General features: G+C 44.6%; 1 long non-coding RNA gene across 2 annotated transcripts; it reads left to right on the plus strand.

Annotated features, from left to right (window-relative positions):
* Positions 1–591: 591 nt before the first annotated feature.
* Positions 592–14,483, plus strand: LOC115032808. 2 transcript variants are annotated; one of them, XR_003838472.1, is made up of 2 exons: positions 592–2,622; positions 12,992–14,483. It is a non-coding gene; the product is annotated as an uncharacterized LOC115032808 (long non-coding RNA). The 2 variants fall into 2 exon arrangements; XR_003838473.1 differs by having other exon boundaries at positions 592–821.
* The last annotated feature ends 8,583 nt before the right edge of the window (positions 14,484–23,066 follow it).

Consider the following 23,066-nt stretch of genomic DNA (forward strand, 5'->3'; position numbering starts at 1 on the left):
GAGCTGGAAATGACAGAGCGCTCTATAGCTGGAGAATCTAGCTCTGAGACTGCTTGCTGGGCAGTGTCTTCTTCAGTAGCAGCTTGTTTCTCCCAGGTGTAGCTCTGTTTTTAATAACTGGAGGCTCTCCAACCTTTTCTGTGATAAGTAGTTACAGCTGATGACAGCTAAGCACTGGGTATGGTACCATAGTTCTGTGTTTGCTCGTCACAGGAACTGAAGAAATCAACATTGATTCTCTCAGTTTAAAGGTGATGGGCACAGAGTGTTTAAGAGCTTTGCGTGGTGATACAGATAGGATGCCAAGAACTTTATCAGTGGGAGTCTGTTGGGTCCTATTTGGCCCTTGAGGACAAACAGGAGCTTGGCTCGATTTTCGAGACCTGTTATTTGCTTCAGAATGACTCAGCACGACCTACCGACCTAAATGAGACTGCCTCTGCCTAGCTATTGCTGATGTGTCAATTTCTTGTAGGCCGAGTGAGATCACCCCACACCCCTAGGCATCTCACCCCCTACCCCTGTCCCCACCTCCTTGCTGTCTCTATATAACCAAGTGCCTAGTTTAATAAAGTGAGTTTCTGCTTTGACAAGACTCCTGGCCCAGTGTGTGGTGTGTTTCTTTTGGGTCGCTGACACTTGCCATCCTGCTCAGCCCCGGACAGACCTGGCTGGACCAGGTTCTCTCCTCTCACCTGGACCTGCCAGCAAAGAGCGGATAGGAGTTTGACCCAGGTCTTGGGGATACAGGTCTGTGGAAGAGTGTGATTTAGCATGTATGGGGTCCTGGGTTTAATTCCTAGCACCACTCCCCACCACAGGTAAGATTTTTCCTAATATTTGAGATTTCTATCTTTAACACCCTGGTTTAAAGTTCTGTCCATGTCCTACCCAGGATCCTTTGCAGTCATAGCCTTCCTGGTAGACACACCTTCCCTCTGGTCCCCTTCAGTGTCTGTGTTCATATGGCTGCTTTCCATCATTTCCCATCTGGGACCCCCCATCACACACACACACACACACACACACACACACACACCAGACAGGGTTATTGTGGTCACTTTATGAAAATAAACTGAGTATAGTTTGACTAGTTCTCTGCCTAGTCTGGGTGACTGTGTAAGGGACAGTATGATATTTCCTGCTCCTGAAACAACTGGCAAGGTGTGAGCCTCCATGAGTGTTGATGGTTGCTGTGTGTGTAAGGCACGTTTGTATAGTAGTGTACATATGTCCCCTCTGCCAAGGTTAATGCCTTCATGATAATCTGAGACAGCCTGAGGCCAGGAGGCCGGAACATGTCTTTGTCTCATCAGAATAGTAAAACGCTGTGACCTTCAGGACAGCCTTAAGGCTGTGGGAAAGAATGATGAAAACATGAGTCCAAAAAGATACAATTTCCCAACTATACAAAATATAAGGATGTAATATGAATTGTATAAGGAGCTTCATAGATCTAAAGGGACAGAGATAGGTTCACTATGAGTCAGCATGTCAAAGATACAAAGATAGATAGATTCCTGAGTTCAAGGTCAGCCTTGGACAGAGGGAGTTTAGGTCCAGGCTCGGGTGTGATAGGATTGGTAATTTCATGGCAGTGTTCTATCCAGCTATCTTATTGTCTGTTTGTGCTTGCTGTCTCTTTCTAAGATCAAGGGGATGGGGTCATGGAATACTGATTCATGGGATAATCAAAAGGGAATCTGGAGTAATGACTGGATCGATATGTAAGTAAAAAACTGGGCTTTTGGTCTGCAAGAGAGGAGCTATCCAGAGAGTTATTAGAATAGCAAGAGAAAGCTGACTGAGCAGAGCAGAACAGAGAAAGCAGTCTGAAAAGTTGTCTTGAGCAGAACACACACACACACAAACAGAAAGGGGGGGGAGCGCAACCTGGAAAGATGTCAAGAGCAGAACATCAGCTTGGAACCGGGATTTGACTTCGAGTTATTTGTTTCACCACTCCCAGACACCCCTTCTCTCAGAACCCCTCTCCAAGCCGAGGCTGGTCCTTGGCTGTTCTCCCTTTCGGGAAATCCTAATGTATAAAAGTCTACATTAGCAAAACAGAAGTCCTGGGTTGCCTAACTACACATCCCACTCAAAGCTAGTTTGTTTTACAGCAGAATACCTTCAAATGCCAAGCTCCCCAGTGCATTGAGGATGAGGTTCAGTTGATGACAAAGTTGACTCATAGCCTTCTAAGAACTAAAGCATCAACAACAGCTTGCTTTAAGTCAATTCTTTCAATTACATGCCGACGTAATCTTATAAGATACTAAAAATGACTGAGGAGTTTTCGAAGCTTCCACATGTCGGAGTAGACACAGCAGTGCTCTGCAGCGAGCCCAGGACTGCTGGCTGTAATTATCTGAAAGATTATCATATGTGTTGACTGTTGGCACATTGGATAGGAAAGGTGCAGTAGAGACTAAGTAGGATTATCCATTGAAGATGCTGCAAGAGAGCCAGAGCGGCTGGCCCTTGTACACAGACATGCTGGAAGATAACAGATTCCCAATTGTGTTTGTTTTCTCTTTGTTCTGCAATAACAAGCCCGACTTAAGTGGCAAAGCAGCTAGGAGGGCTGTGAACGTGCGTGAGATGATGATTACATGCGAGGTAAGCTGCATTTCCCACATGAAAAGGCTTCCTTTATTGCCCATCTCACATCTGTTTCCCTGTTGGGAGGGAGAGAAGCCCAGGCTGTGACTCCTCCCACCTGTGTATTTCCAGTTACCTATAACTTAAATGTTATCCAGCCCACCCCTTCGCTGGCAGATTGGTAGGCATTTTTGTTTAGCTCTTACTATGTATAGCTTTCCTGTTTAGCTCTTTTTGGGGGTGGGGGTGGTTTTTTGAGACAGGGTCTTTTCCAGTAGGCCATACTGGTTTCAAAATTGCCATTCTTCTTTAGCCTCTGAGTTATGGGATTACAGGCAGTTCACCATGGCAGGCAGGCATTGGTTCTATTAAGTTTTCTGTCATTGAACAGCAGATGACCTGAACATCAGTCCTGGAAGGTAGCAAGCAGCACTACTAAGCTGAAACCAAGGTGTCAGCAGCCAGGGTCTCCTTGGAGACTCAAGTCCTCCTTCAAAGTCACATTGTCTTGTAGCTGTAGAATTTATGGTAGCATGCTGCTTCAAAAACATCACTTTGACAGGTGGTGGTGGTGCACACCTCTAATGCACTCAGGAGCAAAGACAAGTGGATCTGAGTTTGAGGCCAGCCTGGTCTACAGAATGAGTTCCAGTACAGCCAAGGCTACACAAAGAAACTCTGTTGGAAAAACCAAACTAACTGTCTTAGTCAGGGTTTCTATTCCTGCACAAAACATCATGACCAAGAAGCAAGTTGGGGAGGAAAGGGTTTATTCAGCTTACACTTCCACACTGCTGTTCATCACCAAAGGAAGTCAGGACTGGAACTCAAGCAGGTCAGGAAGCAGGAGCTGATGCAGAGGCTATGGAGGGATGTTACTTACTGGCTTGCTTTCCCTGGCTTGCTCAGCTTGCTTTTTTGTAGAACCCAAGACTACTAGCCCTGGGATAGCACCACCCACAATGGGCCCTCCCCACTTCATCACTAATTGAGAAAATGCCTTACAGGTGGATCTCATGGAAACATTTCCTCAAGGGAGGCTCCTTTCTCTGTGATAACTCCAGTTTGTGTCAAGTTGACACACAAAACCAGCTAGTACACCAACTAACCAACCAACCAAACAAACAAACAAACAAACAAAAAAACAAAACAAAACAAAACAAAAAACAGGCCTGCCCCCCTCATTATTCCTGATCCTCAATGGTCCCTTTGAAGGGTTCTGATTGGATCAAGACTACCCATATAATCTTTCTTGATTAATTTAAAGTCAACTGTCATAGTCATTGATTGCTGGGAAGAGACACCATGACCAAGGCCACTTATAAAAGACAGCACTAGGGGACAGTTTCAGACGGTGAGTGATCAAGGTAGGGAGCACGGCAGCAGGCAGGGAGACATGTTGCTAGAGCAGTAGCTGAGAGCTTCTCTCTATAAATTTATATCCTTATCCATAAGCTGGAGGCAGAGAGAGGAAGACTGGACCAGGTGTGAGGTTGGGTTTTTATGTTTTGTTGTTTTTAACAGGGTTCTCTTTGTGTACTCCTCCACCCCCACTCCCACCCCCTAGCTGTCCTGGAGCTCTCTCTTTGGAGCAAGCTGATCTTGAACTCACAGAGATTACCCCACCCCCCNCCCCCGCCGTGCCTGCCTCCCAAGTGCTGGGATTAAAGGTGTGCTCCATCACATCATCCTTTTTTCCTGGGCTTTTGAAACCCAAAGCCCACTCCCAGTGACACACCTCCTCTAACAAAGCCACACCCCTAATCCTTCCCAAACAGTTCCACCAATTAGGGACCAAGTATTCAAATATATGAGCCTCGTGTGTGTGTGTGTGTGGGGGGGGTGCGGGGGTGTTTCATTCTAATCAGCTGATTTGGAATCTTATGTACATCTGAAAAGTCCCATGTGATGTCATTAAATCATAAGGGTGATGTCATATTTTCCACATCCTGCTGGCTAGAAGCACCTCACAGGTATGGCTCACTGAGTCATTTTAGAATCCTTGAGCCAAGCATGATGGCATGCACCTGTAATCCCAGCTCTTGGGAGGTGTGGAGTGGAGGGGCAGGAGCTAAAGATCACCCTTGTCTAGAAACTCCAAGGCTAGTTTGGGATCCAGCCTGAGACCTTGTCTCAAAACCAGAACACAACCCACCCACCCCTAACGCAAACACACAAAAAAGAATTCTGCCTTCCACATTTTCTCTCTGGATAAGAACTAAAAAACAAGGCTGGTGAGCCTCTCTCAGGTTTTCCAGACTGTAACATGGGGCTAATGTCCAAGAAATGTCCTGCTTTGTCTATTTATATCACCAAATCAAGGCTCAAAGGCAAGTGTCCCTATCTTAAGCATTTCCTATCTTGGATAATATGATGTCAAGGTGACTTTAGAAGTGACATTAGAAAGCATGTGTGGGCCAGGGAGATTACTCAGTGAGTAAAGGCAGTGACACTTAGCCTGATTAAGAGCCCAGAACCCATGACTCCAGCAGATGGTCCTCTGACTCCCACATTTACACACATACACACACACACACACACACACACACACACACACACACACACAGTAAACAACTAACCATCCAACCAACCAAATAAATAAAAACTCATAAAGAGAGAAAAGTGTGAATGTCCCATTATTCCTTTCCAGGCCATGGGAAGGGGAAGGAGAGGACTCGAGTACACCCTGAATGAACTTTTGAGTGGATATGTATTATTTGACATGGGCACGGTCAAGTCTGGGACCATAGTCTCAGAGCCAAGGGAAAATGGCAAAGCCTTCCCTGAGGAATGATGGAGAAGCCAGCAGGGTGTGCAGATAATATCCACCACAGCTTTCTCTCCACAGATATTTGCAGCCTGAAGACTCTCCTATACAGAGATGCTCATATGGAGATTAAATGGCCTCCTTGTTCAGCTGTATGCAATGCCATGCCTCTCTTTTCAGACATAGCTTGTGGGGCTCTCTCCATCGGAGAGCCTGGTCTATCCTATCCCAACCTTTTTACGTGTCTGTATTTTCTTCATTACCTTGCTGCTCCAGTCAGGTCTATCCTTGCTGATACACTAGAGCATCAGTTTTCAACCTGTGAGCCATGACCCCTTTTGGGAGGGTGGGGGAGCCACACAGAGGAAGGTTGAGAGCCACTGCACTAGAAGTATCAGGGAGCCATGAAAGCATGGTCTATGAGGAAGACTGTTCACTCTCAGATGGGAAAGCACATGGGTTTCACAATAACCATATGGATATAGCTAGACCTAGGGTCCCAGACACCTGGGTATTTGGCCTCCCTTATGTTTGGAATGAAAGGAGTTCTTTCTCCTCTTTGATATTCTCAAAGGGAAAATGATCCTGATGGTGCTCAGAGAGAGACAGGCCCCAGCTACTATTTGTGTTACAATCATTTCTCCATAAAGACTTCAGAGTGGGATTGCCTGTGTTACAGGTGCCCCACCTACTTTCCGGCGAGCACTCTGTTGTTGGTCTGGCTCTAGCAGTGGTGGGAAAGCTCCAATAGTCCTCACAGCAGGAGCAATACATCTATAAATCAGAGCTAATCAATCCTGAGGTTCAGAATCTGCACATCCTGAGATGTGCTCCTGGGAAGAAAGAACGGAAGGAGAACCAAAGTCCTGTGTATGCATCCATTCAGCATCTGCATCATCCTCGTGCACTCTCTCATTGCTGCTCCAAGCATGGTCCTGACAGAAGAGGGCCCACCACTTACTGAGCACAGCTGTGTGTGACAAGTTACACAGACTTTTGCTACTTGTCTGTCTTCTTTTTAATCTGTCTATCATCTATGCTCTATTTTAGTTTAGTGTAGACAAGTTTGGGTTGACCTTAAATGTTGCATACAATTGATTTGAGTGTGGAAATCCTGTGTTGTCATGAAGATTGAGGTAGGCCCTTTGTAGTCACTGTGAGTTTTTGTTAAGCATTCCCTCTGGATTCTTACACCTGATACATCTGACCCTTTGGGTCTCTCCCCTTTGTCTGTCCAACATACCCATGGACAGCCATAGAGAATACCAATCCTGGTCCAGAAGCAGGGCTGGTGTGCAAGATGAAAATAAGGAGCCCATTGGTAAAGTTCAAGATGGCCAAGGGAAGGTATCAAATCAAGTATGGGCCTTTTGAAGTTGGGGACCTGTGTGTCTGCATGAGTTTCATGCTCCACCTAGGGCTTTTCCAAAGTCTCACTCCTAAGGTGGCAATCGGGTGGCCTGAGTTTCCTTTTGTTAAAGTGCCTGGGATAGCCACAGCAGAGAAGGAGCCTGGGGTTACCGGTTGCTTGTCGTGGACAGCCTCACGTTAAATAGCCCTTCATGTTTCTATTCATATTATCTCAAATTTAGCTATGATTCCAAGTTTTCCTCCCCTGATATCTTTCCAAGCTCAGGGTTTGAGTATAAGTTGCCAATCAAAACATTTCACTGGGGAAAATTAGTTCCTGAAGGAAATTGTTTCCTTCCTTATAGATGGGAACAGACATTATCCACTGTATTTTAAAGAACAATTATCCAGTCTACTGCCAATTCTCATCTACCAGAGGAGTTCTGATCTTCAAGCGAACATAGCCGAGATGGTGTTCAGTTTCAACATTTACGTTCTTTCTGCTACGCTGGTCACTAAGTCTGGACAGGTTTATGTGAGGCTGAAGTCACAGGAGGTTTTTTCAGGGGTGTAGCAGAGGTAGAACACTTGGCTTGTGTGCATTTGATTCCCAGAAATCACAAAACAAAAACCTAAGGAATTAGCCCCAGAACATGCTAAGGCTCTGTCTGTGGTATGGCACCTGGTATACAAATTTCAATGAGTGTAACAGCGCTCAGCCGTCTGAACTGTTGAGGGCAGATTATCATGCGAAGCAGGCCGGGCTAAAAAGGGTATCATGGAAGGGAGTTGTGACTGGGTTTTCCCCTGTCAGGACAATGGTGGACTTAGGGTGCTTCATTCAAGTCTTTAAAGAACGGGAGAGTTCTATGAATTTCTTTATTCTGTACTGACAGTGGGAAGCAGCCATCCTCTCAGGAGTGACAGAGCCATGGACCCCTCATTCTTCTTCCTTCTCCACAAGGCATGGGAGCTCTATGATGCTTTTACAATTATCATTAGAAAAGTATTCAATTTAATGTGTTTGTATCTTGCCTGTATGTATTTATACGAACTATGTACATGCTGGGTGCCCTCAGGGGTTAGATCTTCTGGAACTGGAGTTATTTATGGTTGTGAACCACTGTGTGGTGCTGGGAATTGAACCCTGTCCTCTGCAAGAATAACCTGTGCTCCTAACCACTGAGCCACTTCTCCAGCCCTGCTCTATATTTGATAGACATGCCCAGAGACAGTTTGTCCAGCGTGGGGGATGCTTATTACCCACCCCATAACCTTATCAAAGCTAGCTGATGCATCCGCTGTTCTGTGTAACTTGACTGTGTGTGTACATGCCACAGTACATAGTTATGTATCATGTATCATATGGCTAGCGGTAGAACTCAATGTTAGGACTTCATCTATGAGCAAAGCCTGGGGTTAATCCCTGTTGCAGGGTGTAATGATGTCAGTACTCAGTGGCGAAGGCAGGAAAGTTGCTGGAACTCAGAGGAGCTCAAAGCCAACCTAGGCAGCAAAGCAAGAACCTATCTCAATAGATAAATACGCACATAAATATGTAATATATGGCTGGTGCAATGTTGCACCCTGTCTCAAAAATACAAAACAAATGTAATATACGTATAATATAAAATGGAAAACAACATCATCACATTTTTTGGGGGTGGGGTGGGGGCAGTTTGAGACAGGGTCTCACTATGTAGGTCTGGTTGTCCTCGAATTTACCCTATATACCAAGCTGTCCTTGAACTCACAGATATCCACCTGCCTCTACCTCCTAAGTTCTGGGATTAAGAACATGTGTCATTATGTCTGACATTTTTTCTTTTTAATTATTCTTGATATAATAATGTGATTTAATACTCTGTTTAATATGTCACTTGGTCTTTTTCTTGTGAATATATTTTTCAATATAATTCTATTGAATTAAAAAGATTTTTTTCTGAGAAAAATTCTCATGTAGCCTAGGCTGGCCTCAAACCTGCTAATTAGCTGAAGCTGGACTTTAGCTGATCTTCCCACCTCCACCTCCTGAGTGCTGGTTTTACACGTGTGTGCCATCCGGCCTAGACTCAGTTACAATTTTAGTATTTACTGCAAGAAAATTTAGCTGAATAAAACATTTATCAATTTGATTTTTACTTGAAATTTTCACAAATAATTCACTTTTCAGTGAATGTAGAATGTTTTGGATCAATTCGTTTTCACCAGGATTGTATTTTTGTCTCTATTTATAGAATTTCAATAAGTGATTTTTTTAATTTTAAAAAAATTCATTGGATAAACTTGTCTCCATGACAACTTGCTCCACCTTTGAGGCAGGATCTCAGTATGCAGATTGAGCTGGCCCCAGACTCAGAGATCCTCCTGTCAGTACGCCTGCCCCATCCCCTCTTGTATCCCGAGTGCTGGGATTAATAGCATGTACCGCCATGTCTGCCACCACAGAGCTTTAACATGTGTTTACCAAATGGAGATGATCCTAACCTGATGACCTCTGATTGCTCTCCAGTCTGGTACAGAGTATAAATTGATCCACTTGAATGTCACCAAAAGATGTGTCCAGAAGCAGGATATCCCAAAGCTCAGTTGTGTCCTTTCCAATCTCACCTGCGAGCGCCCTCCCGCTTCTGATCCAGTTGAGAGCATCTTAGGGCCAATCACCAGCTCCTAAAGGTGGGGTGTGACTGGGAAGCATGGAGGTTGGATTCTTTGTGGAGCCTCTCTGACCTACCTGAGACTGGGCAGCAGGGGTCTTCTTTACTCTGTTTACCACAGCCCACCCTATCACTGATAGTCCCCCAGTCCCCTGGGCTCCTGCTCAGTCTTCATGGATGTTCAGGTACAAGACACATGTAGACTCAGTGCACTGTGTGCTTCTCCTGTCCCCAAGGTGTCAGCCCCACAGGAGTATGTCAGCTGCCTTCTCTTCTAATGCAAGTCCCTGCCATTGTAGCTGAGCTGACAGTAATGCATGCAGAGTGTGTGCCAGTCTCTCTCTCTCTCTCTCTCTCTCTCTCTCTCTCTCTCTCTCTCTCTCTCTCGGAGGGAGGGGTTGGGGCAGATAGCATTCCCAGGCATCTTGTCTTGGGACCACATGGAGTCTGAGGACCTGGGAGTTCTTAGAGCGGCAGTGGAAGCTCTCTTTGTAAAAGCCCTTGATCCTCAGGTTGCCTTCCTTCCCTTCATGGAACATTAAGTGGCGATTATTACAAACCATTTAATCAGCTGTAATAGAGAAGAGGGAAACTAATTGAGAGCAGAATTTCAGATTTTACAGTAATTTTTGATAGCACGTTGGGGGCACTTTTCTGGATGAGCAGTTATTTCTCAGGAGCATAATTCTGTGAGTATGTTTGTTTATTTATTTATTGCCAAGTAGACTGACTAAATTCACTATAGTCTTTAGTTGGGCTTGTCTTGTTTGTTTAGTGAAGAAGGGGCTCTCTGTGTAGCCCAGGCTGGCCTTGATCTTGCAATCCTTGCTCTGCCCCACCCCACCCATCTGGCATCCCATATCTTTATGAGAATAATCCTGTGCTTCAGGACAAGGACAGGGATGGGGTAGTGAAATAACAGAGAGCTCAGGCTGCAGTTTAAAAGCAGATGTCTGTTACCGAAGACCATCTCACTCCCCTCTTTCACCCCTTCCCTGCTGTGCTCAGGGTTCTGCACCAAGGCTACAGAGAAGCACAGAAAGTTGGAAAACAAAGCGTCTAAGTTGAGCTCTGTGTGTGTGTGTGTGTATGTGTTGTCACTCAGGTGGCTGAGTGCTTGCCTAGCTAGTATGGACAAAGCCCTGGATTCTAGCATCAGCCCCTGATAATACTGTGTAAGGCAATGCAAGCCTGTAATCCCAGCACTCGGGAGGCTGGTAGAGGAGAATCAGAAGTCTAAGATCATCTTCCTTGGCAATAGCAAATTTATGGCCAACCTGGGGCATTGCTGAGGGAAGAGGAAGGCTTAGTCTGTTTGAGGGCTGTCTGCTGTCCTTTGAAAGCCAACGATGCTGTGGCAATCTCCTGTGACTGACGGGACATGGTCTTACAGATAGAGGAGGGAATGTTGAAGGCTTGCTAAAACCATGAGGATGGCTTGCCCTGTCTCCAGGTCATTGTCCCATTCCTACCTTGGAGCTCTAGACAACATCAGAAGAGAGCTCACAGCTCTTAGCTTGGCTTCTGTATGTATGAGTCTCCCTTGGGGTTAAGATCCTAAAGACCTGTAATGACTGGTGTGGCAGCACTGGGAAAATTGCCTTCTTGGGCCACCATGATTTCATTGTTTCCTAAAAGAATAAGATAGATACCAACTTCCTTCTCCCAAAAATGTCTGCCCAAAGGCCGAGGGTGTAGCTAGCTCTGCCCTCACCTTAAATCTCCCAACTACTGCTATTCCCAGCCTGGAGCTGTGAGGAGGTGGAAGTTTCTAGTTCAAGGCCAGCCTGGGATAACTTTCCTTCAGTTTTTCCATGTTCTCATTCACAGGCCTTCACTCTGACTTGTTAATTTGGTCGCTGAAAGCTCCCCTAACTTTGTCAGCAACTCTGACACGGGTCACTTGTAAGGAGCTCTAACTCCCGAGTGTCAAGTAGGTGTGCTGCACACAGCCGCATAAAGGGAAAGGCTTTTCCTAGCCTCAGAGTGCCGAGTCTAAGGGAAGATGCTCAACAACCACAGCAACTCTGCAGTCTGATAGCATGAGGCAAGTGTCAGGGAAGCAGCGGGTCCAGGCGGGCCAGCATCTGCTGGGGAGGCCAAGGGAAGCTTCTAGGCCTCACAAGGAAAGGATTTCTAAGAGACACAGGGCAGGACAGAAGAAACCTTATCAAGATTTTGGAAATACCAGATTGTGTCAGAGGTGGGGTGGGGGTGGGGACAAGGACTGAAGTTAAAAGCGACAAGCTTGCTAATAGAGTTAAACTCTACAGTCTTACTCATGCTAGGCAAGCACTGTCCCAGTGAACGGTATACCACCACTTCCAGCAGGGCTTTTCCTCAGGGATAGGGGAGACAGGGTGTCATTGTGTTGCCCAGACTGGTTTTGGAGTCCTGACTTCAAAGGATCCTCCTGCCTCAACCTGAGAATTAGACCCAACCCCACCAATGCAACCCAACCCAACCCAACCAACCAACCAACCAACCAACCAAAAGAAACACCCCAACCTTACTTTTCTTTTTTTCCTATTCCGTTTCACCCCAAAGAACAAATACTGCCCACCTGGCCATCGGTAACGGGAGATGAATAGCAAGAGAGTAGAATGAGAAATTAAAATGTGAAAGTAGATAGATGGTCTCCGTCTGAGATCTTCATTGCCAGACTAAGACCTCGAGGCTAAGCTGAGAAGCAGAACTTTGAATCTTCTGTGCCCTTCAATTGACGTGACAGCTCTCAGAACTAGTGGCATGGTTTAGCTGGCACTGGCTTAGTATTTCATTCACTGAAAGCAGCTAACTGGTAGCTTGTCAGAGAGGGTCGAACCAAAAACACAGAGAAATGGGGTCTTCAAAATATGAGCTCGGAGGATAATGACAGCTAAAGGGGAGATCCAGAATTGTATGTATATCTCAAGATGCCAAGGTATCCATAGCCTTGTGTAGTCTCCTTGCTGGCATAATGCAGCCAGGTGGACCTGTAATATTAGCACTTGAGGGTCTAAGGCAAGAGGATCAAGAGTTCAAGGCCAGCGTGGACAACATAGTAACTGCAGGCCAGCTTGGGCTGCTCTGTCTCAGATGTGCACTGAGGAGCCAGTTATCAGTGTGATAACAGGTGCCGAGGGCTTAATAAATACTACTTTTCATTATCACTATTGGAAAAAAAAAACCCTTTTTTCCCATTAGAATAAGGCCGACTGATATAAAAACAAAAATTTTTTAATATATGCATGAATGATCTGTTGCCCAGTAACTATGAGTTTGAGTTTTGAAGTGAAAAAAATCCCATTTCAATGTTTGCCTTTTAATTAAAATGGGCATTTCAGCTTTTCAAAATCATTTTTAAAGACACCCACCCATGGAGTTGCAACGTCTCAGACCCAGCAGGGGTACACTACTGTCTTTAAAATGCCAGCTAACTATTAACATCATAATTTTATATTTATCCTGCTAATTATGGTTACAGCAAACCCCAGTTTGTCCACAACTAGCAAACAAACAAAGAAGCCTCCAAACCTAGAGGCAACTTCCTTGCAAATTTGCATATTAATTACTGTTTACCGCCTTTGCCCCCGTGGCTGATTACTTCTAACAAAGATCTTGACACTTACAGCAGCCTGGATTGTCTGATAGACGGGAGACGACCTGAAGTGCTACTCATCACTCTTTGAACTGGCAAGAAAGGCTACTGTGCTGTCGAAGAATGACTTGACCTGCAGACACAGTCCCGCCCTGGTTCAGGAGGTCATTGCCTGACAGAGTCAAAGTTTCTGCTATGCATTTTAATACAGAACGATAGGTCTGGAGGAGCTCTTCCAGTTGGGAGATTCAGCCGTAGTGTTCTTATCACATGCAAGACAGTGAGATTAATGGAATTACATATTTCGTTTTGAAAGGTTACTGAGTTAACTCTGGTCACAGTATCCTGTTACTGAAGTCCCCAAATGTTCCAGTATCCTTTTCCTCCAGTCTCTGTGCCAACTCCCCAAAAGTGGGAGGAGCTACTCATGACCCAGCCCTCAGATCCCCCAGGCAGGCTGGTGTTGAACATATAAGGCCGCTCGAGCTCTACCTCAGGAAGTCTAAGGGGTATAGCAGAATTTTAACTTGGTTGTAATTGGAGACAAAACGCACTGCGGCTGATTTGAAGAGGCCATCCCTGAATGCGGCTTTGTGTTCAGGATCCTGAGAAAGTAAGAGCAACTTCCTCTAGAGACAAAGCCCTTGATGGAGGCTCGAGGCCAATCAATGGGAAAATTTCAACCTGACATAAACATAATGCATTATGCATGACAGTCTTCAGAAAGCCACTCACCAGCAGTCATCCGGAAGCACAGAGGCTGGGTTACGGGGTGACTGTGGCTTCCTGCAATGGCATGGAAAAAATGTCTATCCAGTACAGGGTTAACTTGAGCAACACTTGGCTTTCAATCTGTGAAATAAGGAAAGGGGTGCTCTCACAACTTGTCTGAATAGCCTCCTGTTGGGAAACGTCATAGTAATACAGCCATGACCACTGAGAGTTAGAGAGTGCTTACTTAGTGCTGGATCCTTGGTAGGCAGAATCTCACTGGGTCAATAACGAAGATAATTTTTATCTTCTCAAAACATAGTTTGAAGAGACAAAAGTTCGCAGAGAGAAGAATCCTGCCCAACTTCTCAGAGGTAGGAAGAGGTGACTGGTCAGCTTGGTGGGAGTTTTTTTTTTTTTTTGGTTTGGAGATCCACCCTTGTGCTTGGTAGGCAAATGTTCTCCCAACTGAGCTAAATCCCCTGCCTCAGAGCTGAAATCTGAGCCCAGTGGTCTGATTCTCATCTTAGGCACCAAGGAACTCTGGCTTGATTTTTTAATGCACTACAGCTTGTTGTAAAGTTAAAATGCTCTCTTTGGGGGTGGGGGGTGCTTTAGGAGTGGGAACCAAAACTGGACCTCGTCCTGAGTGCGCTGTTCCACAACAGAAGAATTCCATTTTCTTTATAGTTTCTGGCACTATCTCTCCCAATTAAAACTAAACATTGGCTACAGAAAAGGTCAGTGAATTATAGTCTTTCATCCAAGTCTGTTGTTACCTGCTTTTATAAATAAAGTTTTATTGGCACACAGACATGCTTTGCTTTGTTCACTTATCATCGGGCTGCTTTTGAGCTATAGTGACAGTGGCAGAGTATCCGAGGCTAAAATATTTGCTCTCTAAGACATGTACTGAGTTTTTTGATTCCTGGCTTAGAGGAAACATTCCCTTGATTTTTCCTAACTTGAGAGAGCTGATGCAGAGCTGACTGATCTGGCCAACAGTGCTAGTTTTAAAGCCTAGAGATGGAGTTGGCAAGCCGGGTGAGTGGGAGGAGGCTCTTACTTAACACTGAGCCCAAGATGGATTCCCTCGAAGAGACCTGACCGTTAAAAGTCAGCGTTGGACTTATTGCACACGCACACTGTGGCACGCATGTACACACACACACACACACACACACACACACACAAAGTAAAATTAATGAAAAGTTTGAAATCTGTATGAAAGTCTCAAAGAATACACTTAAAAAGACATTATATTGATTCATATTTTTAGTCTGAGAGATAATGTGGGACTAGGAGAAGTGACCAGAGGTTAGACATAACTTGTACTAGTCTTCAGGGCTTTCCCAGATTCTCAAAGTTTTCTGCTGTCTCCTCAATATCTCCAAACTTCCTGAAATACAATGGGCACCCACTAGGCAGTTATTAATTGGCCAACAGCTTACGACTTTTCCCTACACTCTTTTTTCACTCTTTTTTACACTCTCCCCTCGGATGGCAACCTCTACCGAGTCACCAAACTATTTCCTGGAATGTTGTTTTCCTTGAGTACCNCCCCCCCCCCCCCAAGGACTACCTGCCCTCACGTCTTCCTGGCAGGGATTTCTACCATTGTGGACTGCCAGTTCTGATCTCCCTAGCTCCTCCCTCCAACCCTGCAAACAGCCACTTATTTGCCAAGGCAACACTTTCTATTTCTTCAAATCCTGACCCCTGACCGTTTGACTGGTCAGAAGGCTGAGCTATAAGAGATCACTGAGTGATTTGGAAGAGGGCTGCTGAGATCAAAACCGCGAGGAAGAAGAGCCAAAGAGCCCCTGGTGGGGAAGCCAATTAGCAGTCCATTTGAGGTGCTAATTGTGTAGACTAGGGTCAGGAAAATAGAAGGGAAGGGACAACTTGGAGACATACCTGAAATATCTTTAGGAATGTGATCGATTAACGAACACACACACACACACACACACACACACACACACACACACACACACAAAACAAACAGAAATTGCAGCAAAGCCACCAGCAGGCCTTTGTTATTAGAGATAAACTTTGGGCATAGTAGCAGATAAAAAAAGGGTTAGAGGAGGTGAAAGGTGCCTAGAGAATGTGGATTCGCATGGGATCTGCGTGTAACAAAACCACCTGTATAACATTATCGGAAAAGCTGAGGTCAGGATTAGGTGGGAGTTGACACACAGACACATTGTTTCATTCTTTCGCTTAACAAACGTTCTAGAGCCTTAGGTGCTTCTGTGAACAGAACCAAGACCCCTGCTTTTGTGGTGCTTGCATGCAGTGAGGGAGATGGGCAGACCCAGTGCGGTAAAGTGCATTGGGAAAAGACAGGGGAAGGTGGCCACCAGCAACGCCGCCGGAGAAGGTGAGGCCACTGCAGTCGTCAAACGATTGCCAACAGAGCTTTGTGTCTTCTGTTTTCCCAAGATTGCCGGTTTGATGTCTCATCTTTGGAACAAGGTGACAGAAGAAGAAATTATGGAGCATGGGCTACTGTGTGATATTTTTTAATAAAGAGTGTTCTGCATACCACATCTGGAAACAATTTACCAAAAAGAAAGCCGGGAGTGGGAGTGGATGGGGGAGGGGTGGGCATGGGCGTGGAGGGCTGGGAGAACCTCCTCCAAGGTTTCCTGAATGAGAGGTGCAGAGGTGAAATTCTGATGAGCTGAGGGTGATAATTTACAGCAATTTCAATGTTGTTGCTTTTCCTAGGAGGGAGAACCTTGTTTACAAACAGCCTGGCCAGCAGGAAGTGGGCTCTGAATTTATAGGCTAGCAGTCAGACCTGAGGGTAAAGGGGACAAACAAATTGGTATGGTGGCTCAACATCTGTGATCCCAGCGCTCAGGAGGCAGAGGCAGGCAGATCTCTGTTCAGGGACAGCCTGGTCTACATAGCAAGTTCCAGTACAGCCAGGGAGACATAAAGAGATTCTGTCTCAAAACCAAACAAAAACAGCACACGCACACACACAAAAAGCGACAGAAGAGCCAAACTGGGTCTTTGTGATGATGTGAAGAAAGGATAACGGGAAATGTTTGTTTCTTGGAAGATATATCAAGAATGGGATGAGTTTTGATAAAAGCAAGAGTTTGGGCAATTCATACATTGCATGTCTGGGTGTCGTGTTATCTAACTGTCCATTTTCTATGCTTTTGTGACAGGATCTGGTATGCCAAAGATACACTCAGTTTCCATGGCGTTCCATTGACTAGTGCTTATTTAGGGTCCCCAGAAGAGAGAGGCTCTTCAGAAAGGAAAGGGGTGGTAGGATTTGTACCATATCAGAAAACTTAACTGGATATGATATGGGTGTTCGATGTTTTCTTAAAGTGGGCTTGGCTCTACTGAAAACAAACAAAATTCATGTTTTGGTGTGGAAATGAGCCAAAGGAGCAGGGGAAAGGTGAGGTGTGAGTTCTGGGGACATTCTCTGCACTGTTTTGTTTTGTTTTTTAAGCCAGTGAATCCCCCAGGTGCTAGCAGAGCAGGATGCAGTAATGGACACATTTCCTTGTTTTAATGTTCACTGAAGCAGCTGCAGTCACAGCAGCTGGCTGCAGGCAAGGTAGGATCTTAGCTTCCTGGAAAGACCTGGGAAGAGAGGGGACTGGTGGGAACTCCATCCCTGGCTTAAGGCTTGAAGTGTTTTATGTAAATATTTCTGAGTTTAGAGAGGATGGTGTTGTGAGCCCTGGTCTTTGTGAAGGAACCATTTTCAATGAAAAGACTCCCACCAAGGTAATAAATATCCTTCCTAGAAATGAAGCATGTTTCTGACACACTTGTGTTTTCTTCTTGCCCTGTCCAATCCAACCAGTGATTAAATTCTTAGTAGGCAATGAGTGTTAGAGCTTAAGAAAGGAAGTAAACAAGAGCTAATGACGACACAACATAAGCCACTGTTGAAGGTCTTAGGATTTCATCTCATTAATGTAATGAGAAAATATGCACATCAAATCAATGATCCTCTCTGCTGTCATTCTTCACACACACACACACACACACACAGAGACAGAGAGAGACAGAGAGAGAGACAGAGAGAGAGAGAGAGACAGAGAGAGAGAGAGAGAGAGAGAGAGAGAGAGAGAGAGANAGAGAGAGAGAGAGAGAGAGAGAGAGAGAGAGAGAGAGAGAGAGAGAGAGAGGCTGAGCGCTAGAAATACTCAGTAGGTAACACTAGCAGGGCTTTTCCCATAGAGCCTGGTGGTCTGGCCCTGTCCCATTGGGCATCCTCCATTGATGTACTGCTGACTAAGCTGCCCGCCGCTCCCCTTGGGCCTTGGGCCATTTTCTGTTTCTTGTCATCATCAAACAGGCCGAGTGGTCCGGGTTTGTTTTAACTCTACTGACCCCCAAATGCCTTTTGTCTTTATCAGCCCAGATGTCAGTCTTACCTTCTCAGAAACGGAACTGTTTCTCTTTCTCCTGTTTCCTCATATTTTTCTAAAGGTCACATGAACTGATGAGATGGTTCTCAAAGTGGGGCGAGGACAGGAAAAGCACCCCATTTTGGTTTGTTTCTAAATATCTATTTATAGAATTTTCTGGTCATTTCTTTTGGGATTGTACAGATGGGATTCCTGGCTTTTGGGGGACCTTCCTGGCTTTGTTGTGAGAGAGTTGGAGATGAGACAGGCTTCAGTCCTGCCCTTGAGGAGTTTAAAATCTAATTGAGCAAGGGAGGTAACTCTAAATAAGCCAAGAATTCACTTCTGAGTTCTTGAGGTCATAACTTTGGCTTCAGTGTTTCTCTGTATATCCTTTAGTTTTAATTATGTGAAACAGTAAATTTACTTGTTCATGGAAAAAAAATCTCTGAAACTCAAATAAAGGAAATTCAATCTAGAACTAATTTTCAAGCTAGTTTGGTGTGCTTGGCTCTTGTCCTCACAGCCCTGCATCCCAGACCTGTGACTTGGAACCTTAAAGCCCGCACCCCACCCTGCCACTCTTTGGGGGAGGTTGGAGTGGGATCCAGCAGTACAGAGGAGAAAACCAGAGAGCTCACAGAGGGAAGGAGCTTATGGGTGAGAACCACTGGGAGCAAGGACAAGGAGAGCAGAGGGAATTCTATCAAGCTCTTAAGTGGGATGACAAAGACACTTCACTGTGCCAGGTTATCTTTGCCTACCCTCCCCCACTCCAGCACACACCATGACATAGTGGAGGGAGTGTGGGAGAATGCTTTGTGCTCTTTGGGTGAAAAGCAAACTATAAATAGACATATAGAGGGTTTCGATATGATTCTAGGGAACAATCATGATGATGATGATGACGACGACAATGTAGTATCTATTAAATGTTTATTGTCTGCCTGGCACTAAACTAATGATGGAGATAAATCTTTTCCACTTTGCCACTGTTACAACTTCCATGAGAGGTTATGCAAAAAAGGAGAGCCTGCACAAAGCTTCACTAACCTAAAGGATACCTCAGATAAGGGATTAAAAAACGAAGTTAGGGAGTTATCCTTTTCCACCATGGCCTACATGCTAAACAGATCATCATGGCTATTTGTGAGTGAAATACATTCCTGTTTTACAAAATAGGGCAACTGAGGACTTGGAGAGTTTCCAGTTTCCGTGTGTGTGTGTGTGTGTGTGTGTGTGTGTGTGTGTATTTTATATATATATATTATTTCTCTCTCCAAACCCAGCTCCATTGGTCCAATAGGTTCTAAAAACCAGATCTCAGAGCTTGGCCCTAGTGTCTCTGACAACTTTGTATCCTTGAGTAAGTGAATCTACTTGTAGCTCAAAAATTAAACAAAATATCTGAAAACTCCAAGGCGCAGTGGCACATGCCTTTAATTCCCTCCTTCAGAAGGCAGAAGCTGGCAAATCTCTTTGGCTTTGAGCAACCCTAGCTTACATAGTGGATTCTTTTTTTATAGCTGGTTTTTTTTTTTTTTTTTTTGAGGTAGGGTTTCTCTGTGTAGCCTCTGTTGTTCTGGAACTCACTTTGTCAACCAGGCTAGCCCTGAACTCAAGAGATCCCTCTGCCTCAGCCTCAAGTGTTAAGATTGAAGGCACAACCACCACCTGTTTATATATTGAGTATAAGCTACATAGAAATATCCTGACTCAAATAGGTAAATACATAGATTAAACAATAAATAAATAGATAAATAAATAAATAAAATAAAAATGATACTTTATGAAGACTTTCAAAACACTTAGTGATAATTCTCATCCTTAACTGTACATTCTCTCTGTGTGTACAAAGCCCATGGATAAACTTATTTTTCATAACTTCCACGGAAAGGTTACTCACAAACTTCATTTTACACATGAAAAAAAAAAAAAAAGCCTGAGAAGGTCAAAGCCAAATGAGTGCAGTGTGGCTGGAATTCAAACCCCTTCCACCCGAGTTCCAAACCCTGTACCGGTTCACCATTTATTTCATGAGTGCCACGACAGAACCTGGGTCTTTGGTTTACAAGAACGGCTTCTTCTTAAAGCCAAGTGTGGCTCGGCCAGACTCCTCTAGAAGTCTAGAAGAAGAGTTCGGTGTTTAAAAACAAAAACAAACAGACAAACAAACACCACCACCAACACCACCACCCACCACCACCATGGCCAAAACCAAACCAAACCAAACCAAACCAAACCGGACAGTGCTCTTTATCACTAGGCAACAGGGTCTCCCTGATTTGCATCTTCCTGGACCAAATTGAACAGTGGTGAATTGTCCCATCTGCTGTCAAAACCATCCTCATGGACTTCAAAGAATCCCAGCGGAGGAAGGCCAGCTCCGGGATGGGGGTGGGTGAAGAGATGGAGGCTGAGGTTTAAGCTTCCAGGAGCACCGTGCTGCAAGTGACTGTCCCCCTGCCAGCTGACGTCGCTTTGAATCTAAGGCTTTTCACAGCCCCCACACCCCCCGCTCGGTCCTTCCTGTCAGTCCAAACAGGCTCAAGGCCTAGCTCCGGTTTGAAGTGGAGCGGCTCCTCTTCACACGTGCTGTCTGAGGTGCTAGGGATTAGGAAGCTGCCCTCCATGGGGCAGACCCGGCCTAAGCCTCCGCCAGCAATGTGAGCGTTCAGCCTCTCTCAGGTGATAATGCACTCTGGGCTTTTCTACTGGGATCCTTTGGCCCCCAAAGGGTCTTAATTAAAGTGGATGTGTGAGTCTTGGAGGCAAACATAGTCTGAGAACTCTGCATGGGTACTTCTTTTGAGTTCTGATTCCTTTCTGCCTGGTCTCAGAGACCTGGGTGCAGAGAAGAAAAGGTGAAAACTTCGGAGCCGGTTGTATATTCCTGAAAGAGTTTCTACACTTGATCTTAGCCAAAAGGCTGAGAAGCGATCCTGCAAGAGTTTCTGCTTCACTGTTAAAGACTGGGGCCCTCAGCAGCACAGCACCTCTCTGACCAATTCTCCGTGCTAGTTTAGCAATGAGTGGACATACCCCTTTGCACCTTGAGTGATGCGGTTTCTTTACCCTGTAATTGTCCCATGGGAAAGGTAATGCATACACAAATATGATAATTAATCTTCAGCAGTTTATTTAAACAATAAATGGTATTTAGATGAGGCTATTGAACTGTTTCCTTATAGAGCAAAGATCTTCCTTTATAAGTTCCAAATATGGGTTTAAAGAGTAAATATTTGGGGGAACACCTGCTCTACCAAACATGAGGACCTGAGTTCCAATCCCCAGCACCCACACCCATGGCCTTGCCTGTTTGTTGTCCCAATATTGATAGATCAGAGACAAGTCCCCAGAGATAGCCAAAATTACAAACTAAAGATCTACTCATTCAGCAAGAGACCCTCTCTCAAGGTTGTGAGCAGCGGGCGACAAAGGGAAATATTTGCAAGTTCTCGGTCCCTATATTCACTCATGGACACCTGAGCCTACGTTTCATACCCTGCATTTTAAAATGAAAAAGTAAAGAGCGACAGATCACATTCTTCCCAGGCTGTTGTAGAAATTCAGTGACAGAGCACTTCCCTAACAAACTCATGAGCTCTTGGATCTGACCCTAGTACTGAGAAAAAAGCTTTTCCTTGAAAGGAGCCTGAGCATTATAAAAGGTAGCTATACATTGTGTGGGCAGAGGATGTCACCCAGTGGTAAAGTACCTGCATTATAAGTGCAAGGTCCAGGGTTTGATCCCCTGCCCTAGAGGAGAAAAGAAAAGACACAGTAATATATTTTTCCTGATTCGCTTGAGTGTGACTTGTTTGATATATAATTGAGGCTTTACCTGCTTTGATAATTAAAAAGTTAATTGTTACACAATAACTGCTTATCTTTATTGGTTAAAGGGATATTTCAGTACCTATATATAATGTTTAATGATTGGATCGTGGTAACTGTCATACACATGTCACCTCAAAGTTATCATTTGGCTATGTTGGGAAGACAGATTTTTAAAAAGATTTATTGTATGTTTAAATATTGTGTATGTGAATGTGAGTACATGTGTCTACAGAGGCCAGAAGAGGGTATCGTATCTCCTCGATTAGAGTTCTAGGTGGGTGTAAGCTGCCTGATGTGGCGCTGGGATCTGAACTTAGGTCCTCTGCAAGGGCAGTGTGCTCTTAAAGGCTGAGTCATCTCTCCAGCCTCCTGTATTGTGAACATTTGAAGTCTCCTCTACAAATTCTGACTTCCACTTCTTTGTAATTAACTGTTTCTTTTATAAAAAGATTTTATTTATTTTATGTTCGTACACTATCATTGTCTTCAGAGACACCAGAAGAGGGCATCAGATCCCATTACAGATGGTCGTGAGCCACCATATGGTTGGTGGGAATTGAACTCAGGACCTCTGGAAGAGCAGTCAGTGCTCTTAACCTCTAAGCCATCTCTCCAGCCCTGATTAACTGTTTCTTTAACTTCCACATATAAGTGTGAACATTTGACATTCATCGATTCCTAATTTACTTAATATAACCTCTATGCTTCCACAAAGGACAAAATCTTATTCTTTTTTTATTTTATTTTTACAGCTAATATTCAGTCATGTATAGCTACCACACTTTATCCATTTGTTTGTTCAAAGCCTTGGTTGACCCTGAATCTTGGCTTTTGTCAATAGTGCTCCATTAAACATGAGACTGCAAATATCTCCTTGACATGTCACCTTTATTTTTTCCTCGGGGTTTAAATACAGGAATGGAATGGCTTCTTTTTGTTGCTGCTGTTGTTGTTTTGAGGAATTTCAATGCTGTTTTCTACAGTAGCTCTACCAATTTAATATTCTCATCAATTGTGTTTTAGAGTTTCTTTTTAATAGTAGTTTTGTACTTATTTTTTTTTTAAATTTTTAATATTTTTATTACATATTTTCCTCAATTACATTTCCAATGCTATCCCAAAAGTCCCCCATAGCGCCCCCCACTTCCCTACCCACCCATTCC

The sequence above is a fragment of the Mus caroli genome, chromosome 12, assembly GCF_900094665.2.
Source record: "Mus caroli chromosome 12, CAROLI_EIJ_v1.1, whole genome shotgun sequence".
NCBI lineage: Eukaryota > Metazoa > Chordata > Mammalia > Rodentia > Muridae > Mus > Mus caroli.